We start from the raw sequence: 12,826 nt of genomic DNA on the forward strand, positions 1-12,826 counted from the left end.
TCCTAGTATTTCTTTATTCAATACTCAAGGCTTCTGAGAAAGAGAAAATAGCACTGAGGCAGATAATAAATAAGCACACTTTGGAGTTGATGGGTGCTAACAATGTGCTCTTAAGAAAAATAATCCCAAGCCTTCTGAAATTGGTGCTTATTCAGCTTCACCCAATTCTGATGAACAACAACTCAAGCATATAAGCTTTAAAATTTTCATTAACAGCTGTGGTGTGTGATTTGTTCCTCATTAAGACAGACTGACATAACATGCTATGAAAGACAAAATACTTTCAGTTCAGTAAATCACATGTACAAAGTTATACCAAAGAGAAAAGCTGGGATGGTATTACTTTAAACCACAGCCGCAGAAACAAATAGAAATCTGTTTTTTAAGGCATTTGCCTGGAAGTCAGAAAATCTGAGTTCAAATTTTCTGTTAGAGATTTCTTTGACCTGGGCAAGTTATTGTTATCCTCTATTTTCCACAAGTTCAGTGAGAGAGCGAGCATTTCCCTGTCAGAAAGACCTCATGAAAATAATTATTATGAGTGGGAGGACTTAACAAAAGTGGGGTTTAAATTCCTTATACAAAATATGTAATGATGTGCAGCCTGTAGAAGTATCAGCACCATTTATTCTTAAGAATTCAGAATTTCAAATCTCTTTTGGGGGTTTATGGCCATCTGCAGGCACAAGGTGTAATCCAAAACTTACAGTACCCAGAATTGTCTCACAAATACACGCTGTTGCAAAACTGATTGTAAAAAAACAGTGCTGATACAAGTTTTCAATCTTTATCTTTCTCAATTGTGTCTTTTTTTTTCTTTTATTCTTTTTTATAATGGATATAAAACTATCCTGTGAAATAGTAGGGCTAACAAACCCAAAATTAAGTGGTTAAAGCACACCACTACTGTATACTTGACATATACTTTAGTGCATAGTGCTCTCCTAGGGGTCTGTGCAATTCTGCAAATGCAGTTGTTAGAAAACAGCTTCTGTATGGTATTTTTGTTAGTCAGACATTCACTATTTTGCAGCAAAAAATAATTAGCTGATGGGGAAGTATTTCAGATTAGCCTGGGGACTTCAGTTTGTTATTCTTACTTAACATTTTGATCAAGTACTATAATAATCTTCCACATTTGTTTGCTCAATTGTACTGTTACTGTGACAACCACAAACATGTGCTGTAAGAGAACAATAACAAAAAGAGAAATGTTTTAATGAACAGATTTAGTTCCCTAGATATTCACAACCCAGAAGCCCCTGAACGCACATACGCTGCAGTGTGGCATGGATGTCTGGGTATAGAGCATTCTTTTAGTACAGGAAGCAGCACCTACAAGACATGCAGTAAATGGCACGCCTAACAGAAGGGAACCTATGAAAAGTAATTATTTTCCCTTTTTTCTCCCCCAAAGTTGAATAATGACACTAATTTGATAGGAAAACCAGAAGAGACAAAAAATATGTTTCCAATTTGTAGTCAGCTGTATTTATGAAAGCCTTTTCCCACATACAGTATTGTGGTTGTATCATACTAAATAAAGCAGAGGACAGAGCGAAAGCAACTTATCAATTAACTAAGTGGTAGAAAGTCCAAATCACTACAGTCAGCAGCCTGTAAAACCAAAGACACCATTCTTAGGAGATTAGCTCATAGTCAGAAGAGCCAACAGTTTTGTGGTATCATTGGTTTCAAGAAGACTGGATATTTTCCATGGACTAAGGGCTGGAAAATTTTTCTACAAAACCAAATGTATATACTGGTTAACCTTGGTAGGACTCGAGTACTCTAAAAACAACTGAAGACAAATCTTTGCCAAGGCAACAACATGTGATTTGTAATACATATTGCCAGCACACTGGCCAAGTGAATGGGATCACTCACGGGAAAGTAAAGGTGGGATTATGACCAGGTGTATCATTTCTATCTGATGCCACCTAGCCAGAACATAGCATCAGTATCACACACATGCACAAATACAGAACTGTAATGAGGCTGACTCAAAAAGACAAAAACCATTCTCAATTAAAAAGATTTGTATGATTCTTCCAAATTCCAAAACAGCCATTCTTGCCATTCTCTGGCATCTTCCCTTGCATATCATCAGTCTAATGAGAGTGAGAGTACTCACAATACCACGAAAGCTTTTTTCCAAAAACACAGGTAAAAGCAATGCCTGTAATGATGCTGCTAGAAAGTTACTAAGAGAGGAATTAGCTAATATGATTGCTTTCTGGAACATTAATTCTTCAACAAAAGGATGAATTGAAAGATACATTTTCTGTATTTGCCAGTCTTTTTTTTTGTTGTTATTTTCTGAACATTCATCTACGTGAAAGGGAAAATAATTATGGCTTCAAACTTTTGTCTTTCAAAGAGAGTAATGAGAAGCACCTTAAAAACACACCAAGAAGAGAATTTTCCTTATACAAATCCTCATGTAAGTAAAGGAAAAAGGGAAACTTTAAAAATAGATGCCTTTCTTAAATAAGTTACAAATATATTAATTAGAGCTTTAAATAATTATTTAAATTGCTTTAAAGCATTTTAACGATGGTTGCTACAATGAGAGTTGCCAGTAGTAGCTTGACATGAAAATATGGACCACAACTGTTTTCATGTTGAAACTGTAAACAATACAATTAATTAACTTTTCAGCTCTTGATAGGCTTGAGAACCTCTGCTTATTATTTACACTTTCAATAGGGAGGCAGATGCAGATTTGCATATGTATATTTAAATCAGAATCTCAAAACTGGTCCCCAGTACGGCTTCATTGGAAAGGATTTAGAGTATAGCCTCTGTCTACATTTTCTTGTTAGAACAGCAAAGCTGCTTGGCAAAATCCACACTAATACTACAAACACTAAAACATGGACTGAACTAAATCCAAATAACTATTGAAGTGAGTATCTTATTTACTGTTTCCATTAGCACACAGAAATGTATCCATGATTAAAATGTCTCAAGAGAGACATTAAACAATTATGAGATGGTCCCATGGATGACCATCAAGATGGCTACAGGGTTGTAAAAACCTGTCAGAGGAAGAAAGGTTAAAGGAATTGGGTCTGTTCAGCACAGAGAAGCGAAGGTGCAGGAAGGGGATCTAACCAGTCTTCCAGTACCTAAAAGGCAGTTATAGAGAAGGTGGAAATACTCTCTTCAGAGTGATTCACAGCAACAAGGCAAGAGGCAATGGGGGAAATTCTGTCTGTATATAAGCAAAAATTCTTCACTGTGAGAACAATTAAACATTAGAATAGGTTGCCCAGAGAAGGAGTGCAACTTCTCTTGCTGGAAATATTCAAGATTTGGTTTTATAGGACCCTAGATAACGTAACCTATGCCCTTGCTTTCAACAGAATGTTGGACCAGATGATCTCCAGGGGTCCCTTCCAGCCATGACTCTATTATTCTATGATGAATGTTATAAATGTGCTAGCCTATGCCTACACATGTATTATTGTAGGACAGTTTGGAGTACAGCAGTTATATGGACTAATTTGTTGTAGCAAAGCTATGCCTGTACAAGCAGACAACTGCCACTGATTTTAACTGCAAATAAAGCAAGTACTTCAAGCAATCTCTTTTATCATAAGATATAAGCAAAACTGACCTTATAAAAATGTACAGCTAGAGAGAGCACCTGATTTTGGCTCGATCAACCTCCGCAACATCAACTAACAAAATTAAAATTTGATGCTGGTAGGACACACATTTAAGTATGTTGTAAAGCTAGTCTGGTGAATAAGCAAGAACGCGTTAATAATTATTTTAACTAGAGATAATCAACACCAATATTGTAACCGAAACAGTGTTACCTCTTATGCTGAGCATAAAAAGCGCTGTATGCATAGCATGCAAGCCTGCAGCATTTTTTGACTTGAAATAGCAATATATCAACCAAAACCCCAAAGATGTTCTGTACCGGGCTGTTTTCTAGATTATATGTAATTTTTTAATTGAATCAAACTAACTTCTCATACCAATAATCATGCATATGCTTACTATACAAACATCAATTTCTCTCTTTTCTGGTTTCAGAACCAGAAAACACTACTGAAGGGCCACATTACCACTCTGGGCTTGTCTATACCTGGAAAGCATAGACAAACTATTTTGGAATATTTACTCTGGAACAGACAGTCTATTACAGGCCCAGCATTCCTCAGGAATGATCACATCCAAATTGAGACATTCATTGGAATAACTACTTCAGTAAGTTTTCAGTGTAGACAGTATTCACCTGAATAAAACTTAGGGATCACTCAGGCAAATGTACCTCATGGGTTCAAAAACTGTGTCAATGTAACACCTATGCATACCATAACTCTAATATACAACTCTACCTCCATTAATCAAACACAAAACCACAAATAATTCAATAATTGGAGTGAATGTTCTGAAAATTATTTTACTTCATGGCAAACAAGATGTAACTGCAAATAACAGATGGTATTATGTACAATTAGTAAAAAAAAAGTGAAAATAGTTGTAGTCTGTTACCTCTGTCAGAACACAATCTAAAATCAGTTTGTAGCTGTATTTTTAAAAGACAGTACTTCCATAAAGTATTAAAAGATCTGTTCCAACCGACTCTTACAGTAATGGCAAATACATTTTTAAAAAATGGGTAACAATAGTAATGGAAACTACACTGTCATTATTATAGTATGTGCATGAGTGCCAAAGCAGATCTACTCACCAGCAATAGCTTCAACAATGGGATATCATGAGTAACTACATTATTGCTAAACAAGTCCCTTGAAAGGCATGAGCATCTTTAAAATTAAGCATTCATTCAAGAAAAATCGAAACAAAATTCCAGCACTGATACAACGTTTAATTCCACCCTCTGCCAATAGCATCTCCTATACTGCTGTTGTGGTTTAAGCCCAGCCAGCAACTAAGTACCATGCGGCTGCTCGCTCATTCCCCACCCACCCAGCGGGATGGCAGAAAGAACTGGGGAAAAAAAGTAAAACTCATGGGTTGAGATAAGAACAGTTTACTAGGAAAGGAAGGAAGGAAGAGAAAAAAAAAAAAGAATTGGAATATACAAAACAAGTGATGCACAATGCAATTGCTCACCACTTGCTGACTGATGCCCAGTTAGTTCCCAAGCAGCGGTCTGCCACCCCCCACCAGCCCTACTCCCCCCAGTTTATATTCTGGGCATGACATCACATGGTATGGAATATCCCTTTGGCCAGTTTAGGTCAGCTGTCTTGGCTGTGTCCCCTCCCAACTTCTTGCGCCCCTCCAGCCTTCTTGCTGGCTGGGCATGAGAAGCTGAAAAAAGACTTGACTTAGTCTAAACACTACTTAGCAACAACTGAAAACATCAGTGCGTTATCAACATTCTTCTCATACTAAATCAAAAACATAAAACTACACCAGCTACTAGAAAGAAAATGAACTCTATCCCAGCCGAAACCAGGACAACTGCCCTGTTTCTTTTGGCTCCTTCTACACCTAAAAAGAGAAATAATGATCACCAGCTCCAGAAAAACAGTTCAGATCACACTGCCTTCTCAGAAGCTGCAACACCCGTTGAAGCCTTAGCTGTGAGCTTGAATACATCCACTGTTTTGATATCCCTGATCTGACCTACAAGGAGAAAAGTAACTCTCTAGCCATCTATGACTTTTAAGAAAGCAACATCACAAATTTACCTTTAAGGTAGATTATAACATGCAGTTTCCAGGAAATGTTGCTTAGTAGCATGCCGTCTTATAAAATGCAATATTACTACGTGCACACAGGTGGCAACCAAACACAATACAGTTCATTTTCCTAAAAGTTTTAAAGATAAGTTTTTTATATCTATTTGGCAGCAGTGAGGCCACATCTGGAATACTGCCATACAGTCCCGCTGCACCTCTGTACAGGACAGAGGTCAAACTGGAGAGGCCAACACAGGACCACTAAAATGGCCTGGGAGCAGGAACACTTGACGGATGAGGACAGGCCTAAAGAACTGGGCTTGTGTAGTATGGAGAAGAGATGGGGCCAAAGGCGCAGAACGTAGCTGTGGTTATTTCCCTAATAAAAAGGAGCATGTGGGGGAGTTGCAGAGAACAGAGACAGATTTTTCTCAGCGATGCACTGTGACAGGACAAGAAGCAACTGACACAAACTGTAGCAACGGAAATTCCAATTAGAAGGTGGAAGGGACAGACAGATGGACGACACAACAAAAACCAACCACCCCTCAAAAACCATTTTAAGAGGGGTCAAGCACTACACCATTGCCCAGAAAGGCTGTGAATCCCCATCTCTGGAGGTTTACAAAACTCAGCTGGACAAGGTCTTGAGTAACCTAATCCAGTTCTTCAGTTAGCCCTGCATTGAGTAGGAGGTTGAACCTCCTGAGGCCCCATTTTCTATGTGATTTTCTTCCTATCCCCTGTAACTTGCTGATGTGGCTATGGAACTGGCCTGTGTACTGTACTGTGCGCATGCTGACAGAAACCTATGTAGGGAATACCAATTGTGACAGGTACTTTAGCAAATTATGCCCTTACTAAATACTATACTTTTGACAGTAATATGAAGGTGAAAAATGCTATTTGTAAAATATGTGTTTAGGTAAAACCTAAGTATGCTGTGGAGAATCATTTCGGCACATGCAAACAAAACACACGCACAGTACAAGAACATGTTCTTTCTTAACGCAGTGAAATAAATTTTACTTTTAACGTGTGCACCAAAAAGGAAACAATTATTTTCACAAAATTTACAGGAACAGCAAAAAGAATCTAAGTAGTAAATTAAACACTAGTCTACCCCTTTCGCTCTAGAGGTCTAGCTTAGTCAAAATCCAATCCCACCCTAAAGTTCCCTCTCAGTTTTTGGAGTCAAAGAATAAATGGGCATCTTGTAATAAGGTGCATGTGTTTTGTTACAGAAAAGCTGTAATCAGTATCAATGAAAACCAACATTTAACCGAGACTAACATACAGAAAAAAGATGCATCAAATCCGTAAGAATACATTTTAACAAGGCAGCTTCCTCGAGCTGCTCATTTGGGTGGTTCATCAAATTGTTTCTGGTCTTAACTATGGCCGCACAAAGCGTGTCATGTCTCTAGACCTGACTTAGTTCCTGAGTTAGTCCCATTAATGAGAGCTGTAAGAAATGAGGAAACATTCATACAGCCAACTGATATTTAAGCCTGAAGCCCACATCTGTTTCATGCAGTCATTAGTACAAGAAGAGCTGTTTTCTTGTCTCTTATTAGCTCTGTAATTAAGTATTTTTAATAAGTAAAACAGTCTTTAGAAAACTCTATTAACAAAAGGTTCACAGTTAAAACACAAAAATCCTTTCCAGGCCATATAATATCTTGCTTCCTTTCCACTAAGCATTTTTGCTCGTTCACTCTACCCTATCAACCTGCATACGTTTGTACATTCTGAAATGCAGATCTTTAATTGAGATGTTCAAAAGTATCTTATACTAGATGCTATACTACAGCATTATGATATGTTAGAAGTGAAAGATTACAATAAATAAACAGAAGAAAGGAAAATAGATATATAAGGCAAGTTACTGAAGATTCACTGGGCGCATAAAAAAAATTACTTTTTTTCACTGAAGTTTTCTCTGAGAAAGCTGGTAAACTGGAAGCTGTGAGCATTCTAGTTCTTGGATGAGTTTAGAAAGAATCAGTCTTTTCCCTGGTCCAAGTGTGTGACAACGGCCTGTTCCTCATTATAGCTCTATCCACAAATGTGATTGTATAATGCTTACATTTTTCTTTCTCAGTCATATCTATTTTGTGTCCTGAGTCATAAGAACAAAGATTAAGAACAAAGCCAAAGCACAAGATAAGTACATGTGTCTCAAAATGTTCAATCTAACTCTTCAATTCTTTTAAGTATTAACAACCATGAAATAAGAAAGAGTAAGCTTGGAGTTAAGTAATTATTTTCACCAAACAATAAATTAGTAAAAAAATGGGATTTTAGTCTTCCCCATACTATTTGTGAATTGAGTTTAATTCACTGAGTAGTTTTGGATGGAAGTTTTTCTGTTCCTGAGCTTCATTTGCTGATCAGAAGAATAACTGTAATTTGCTTCTTTAATCAAAAGCTCAACACTGAAACGTTTACCTCAGGCAGAGCACTCTGCTAACTTAAATCACTAAATTGCACTTCATTTTTCATATTTAACATTGTTCTATACAGTTTTGAATTTTTTTCTAGAAATAAAGGAAAAGAAATAGTCTTCCTGTGAAGGATACGTCACTAACAAAGTGCCAATGCTTTTAATTGCAGTGGTATTACTTCTATGAGTGTTACAGCTACAGAACAGCCTTTTCAAACTTCATTAACCTTCCCATGGTTTCTCAGGTCTACCATGGCAGCCTTTCTTTGTAGAGAGTCCTATTCTCCAAAGAGACTTTAAACTAAACTAAGGGGTAACATCAGTCCTGTTAAGAATACAAAGAATATAATAGTGACCCAATATGACAGACAGGCATTTTCTACCAGTGCTAGGCAGAGACAGCTAGAAATACTAGTGCTTCTACAGTGACATTTCAGCATGGTAAGAATTCACAAGTTTTAAAGGAAATGAAAGTAATACAATTTCAGTGAACTGACTTTTCAGTTTTACAGCTGATTTAAAGTGCTTCAAAGAAAACAAATTCCTAAAGACATTCTTTCTTACCTTTTGATATATCAAATCCTCAACTGAGCAGCCTACCATCATGTTGCATCTCATGCAAACAGAGACTGTTGCTGATCTATATAAAGTTTTACTCTTCTTCACTCAAGCACACTGGTGACCTCAAGAGAAAATCTTCTAGAAGCAGGGCTGCTAATCAAAAAGGCCACTCAAGGGTGTCTCTAAACACTTGAGACTTCTCAAAGTCACTATTACCTGAACACCAAAGAAACCTGCTTAACTCAACTAACTCACTTTCAGCCACTCAAATAAAGTATTATCATTGCTTCGTACTTAGCCATCCCAAAACTAAAAGAAGGAAACAATCCCATGGTGTTTCCTGAATAACCTCACCCTAATGGATCACTGGAATTAATCATTCCACCTTTGTCACTGTAGCAATGAAGCCTAATATAGATAACCAAGACAAATAAGTGCAGCATAAACCAAGCAACTTTCAAAATAAGATACCAGTGTGTGAAAGAAAAAGTTACCAGCAGTTCAGATGGAATTATGTTCAGGAATTTATGCCCCAAATCACCTCTGACAGGTGCAAATCATTCTCTTACCCACTGAAACAATTTAAAAAGTTCTGAAGCTGTCTAGAGCTTCCTAGCAAAGCTTTCCCTCTGAACAAACCAGATTTTCTCAAGAGAACGGCCAGTATTTTTTTTTTTTCGTTTTTCCCCAAACCCCAACTATTTCCTAATGCTTTTCCCATGAATCAGGAAAAAAATATTACAGAAGATTAAATATTGTAATAATGATTCATTTCAACATTTTAAAATATATACTATCCAGTGTCAGAAAACACAGAATGCTTTGAAAAAGAATATAGGAAAAAGGCAAAGGTACAATAGTTGTTTTCCAGATGTAGCTTCCTGTCAGCAGTGAGCTGTGTGGTTTAGGGACTTCCTGAGACAGATCTTGTATAAACACTTTTGTGTTTAAGTCTGGGTGGTATTTTTTCTTTACAACGTTTTGCTCTGAATCTGCCTGTTCACTTTTTCTTTTTCCCGCTATTCCTCCACACACACTTTTTTAATTTTAATTTTTGGTTTCAAAAGATCTTGTGGCAAATGAATTCAGCAATTGAACGGCACACTGTCTGAAAAACTAATCAGTTTGATTTCTCAAAGTTTGCCTTTTTAAGATTGGCACATTCTTATCTATTTTGTTTACCTTGAGCTCTGATCACTGACTCAAAGTTAACTTCTATGACCAGCTGTTTACAGTATTTTCACCAGTTCTCAAAGCCAAGTCTAACATTAGACCACTCCTTGCTGACTGAATTACTCTGGTGAAGACAACTGTCAGCTTTCACAGCCAGAAATAACTGGCTATTAGTATCCTGCTATTAGTAGGATCTGTTATTCTCCAATCAGGGATTTAAATATAAGCTGATCTCTGAAATTCTTAGTATCAAAAGCAAATGGAACAACTACGAAATGTTTTGAAATCACGTCATTCAGCCTAAAGCCTTTAACAAAAGCAATGAACTCTGCTGCATAGTATTACAAATCCAAGGAAAAGGCATTCCCATTTGGTCCAAGCAGAATGCCCACGAGAGCTAATTCCAATTTTCTCTTCAAGCCTTCCCAAAGGACAAACACCTAGTGTTATCCAAACAATTCAGATATCCTACGAACACCTGGCACATCCAAATAAAAGCTTCCTGTCACCTATCAAGTTGGCGCAACTTTATTTTTCCCAATAGACAAACCTGCAACAGACTGAAGAAATAAGGCGGCTTTGTGATACAAAATTTGGAATGACCCATATACAAAAGTTTCCAGGAACAAGCTATTCCGACAGCTTTAAAAAGACAAAAAAGCACTCAGTACTTAATCGTAAGGTTTATCTGTGTAATAATATGTTGTTTCTTATTCAGAAAAGACGACGATCAAAGCAAAAGGGTTTGGCTATTTTTGATCTTTCAAATATTTTTATTTATAACATGATTATCCGTAAGACAACATTAATGACTAAAAAACACATCACAAGAGAAGTCTCTACTTAGTCTCCTTCATTGGTTAAAATTTTTAGGCATTTAACTGCACTTATTTAAGTACCCTAAAATCAATGGAGCTTAAGTATACGTTAAAGAGCTTAAAAGTGGTTATGGATGATTTATAAATATGGTCCTAAATAAAGAACTTTATCCTTGGGAACTCTTGTATTTCCAAGAATCTTGGTGCTCTGGGGCATAACAGCAAGTTAGGAACCTGTATTTTTCTACAAAAGCAAAGAATCTGAAAGTGTTCATTTTTAAATGAAAATGAAACACTCAAGTAGTAATCTAGGTAGGGAATCACCTTCCTAGCTCTGTAAGTAGTCAGGAATTTGAGAAATTGATCAGCACAGGAAATAGCCACCTCAGTATCTTGGCAAACACTCACAGCAACCCGCACCCTGCACTCTTCCTGCTCCCCGCTTCCCTCGAGAAACTCTCTACAGCTGTAAGCTGAAAAGGCGCCTTGGGAATGAAGGAGTGTGAATCATATGCAAGTTGAAAGAAAATTTAATGGGCCTATTGCTAAATCTGTCAAAAATGAATAGAATTATCACATTCTGGTTCAATTAAACCAGCTTTTTCAGTATAAAACTGAATATAATAATAGTGCATATATTAATTATGCACCAATTAATATATTATTAATAATTAATATTAATTATTATAATAATTCTAATAGTGCATTGGAAAAGCTTTAGACTGCTTTAATGCTAAGTATCCAGACTACACTACTTAATAGCACTGAAATGACCACTGCAGTCCCTAGTTGTGTGTCCTCTCTCTTTACATACAGAAAGGAGCAAGCTTTTGAGTTAAATTAGAAAATAATAATGTAAGAACAGTAACTAATTAAGAGGCGGTAATATTCCCTGTAGGAATCCCAGGCCATACAGTAAAAGTACAAGAAACTTAAGCCCAAGGCATACTGAATTCCTAGTGTAATATATTTAGATGTGTTTTTTTCTGACATAGTAGACACTCACTTGTAAGATGGAAATAATTATTAGAATAGCCACTACTTGTCCACGTTTTAACTTGAATAGGAATCGAGTTTGTTTTAATCCCGTATTTTTAAACCTCTTTTGATTAATCTAAGTGTTCTCATATTGGTTTCTTCTGTTTTTTCAAAACGCAAAGATCTTTAAAACTGCTTGAAAAACTATGAACAAGTACATTATTTCAGTATGGTGTAGCTTTCTAAAGATGGCTATGATATACACCAACAGTGAAACAACAGTTTGGTTTGCTGAACTGTTCATGAAAGGTAGCTAAAAAAGTGAACAGCTTTACATTGTGAAGTTTCACTTCTAATTTTGGTAATTTCTTTGCAACATTCCCAGTGAGTTATAAATACACCTTAAAGACAAATTTTACATTAATTCAAAAAATCTTCTTTAAAACCAGAGGTGATAGCCAATAACCAGAAGTATTCTACACACAGAAAGTTCTGTAATAGCAAATTTTTAGAAAGGTTCTAGGGAAATGGTAAGAATTCACGGCAATCAAATAAGAAACATGCTTTACATTACTAATGCGAGTAGCAAGCAAACGTTATAAAATATTTAAAAACCCAAGTTGCGGACTCTCAATCTTCATTAGATTGTTTTAAGAGCTTGCCTGAATTTGGACAATTCTGTTTTCCTTTATGTCTGGGAACATGCCGTTTCCTGTTAGGGATGACCTAGGAAGTGGCAAAAATGGAGAGCATCAGCACTACCCTGAATAAAGCAGCCTTGCTGTGTCTCTCTTTTCACACTGAGGAGGACCAGACCAGTCAGTAAAAACTAGCAGAGACTGCTTCAGCGTCTGCGACGAAAAACACTCCCTCTCTCTACATCAGTAAGCACACTGTGAAGCGATTATTAAGCAGGAAGTAGCCCTGCCCCCCCGCGCCCCCCCCCCCCCCCCCCGCGGACGTTTTGGGGACGAATCCTACGCAGTTACAGATTCTGACACCGCATTCCAGCTAAAACACCAAACCCACGTTCCTCAGACAGGCTCTCCAGCGTTTCTTCCTAACTCTGCAGATCAACGTTTTCACACCTAACGGGCAGGCGGCTCTCCCGCCGGACCGTCACCGATCACGGCAGCGGCACAGCCGTTCCGCCGCTCCGGCTCGTGCCGCGAGCCAGA

At 37.2% G+C, this 12,826-nt stretch overlaps 1 protein-coding gene across 7 annotated transcripts in view; it reads right to left on the reverse strand.

Moving 5' to 3' along the window:
* RALGPS1 (Ral GEF with PH domain and SH3 binding motif 1) overlaps window positions 1–12,826 on the reverse strand; it is a 133,613-nt gene that overhangs the window by 49,233 nt on the left and 71,554 nt on the right. The gene's annotated exons all lie outside the window — the stretch shown is intronic.

This window comes from Harpia harpyja, chromosome 19 (assembly GCF_026419915.1).
Source record: "Harpia harpyja isolate bHarHar1 chromosome 19, bHarHar1 primary haplotype, whole genome shotgun sequence".
Taxonomy (NCBI): domain Eukaryota; kingdom Metazoa; phylum Chordata; class Aves; order Accipitriformes; family Accipitridae; genus Harpia; species Harpia harpyja.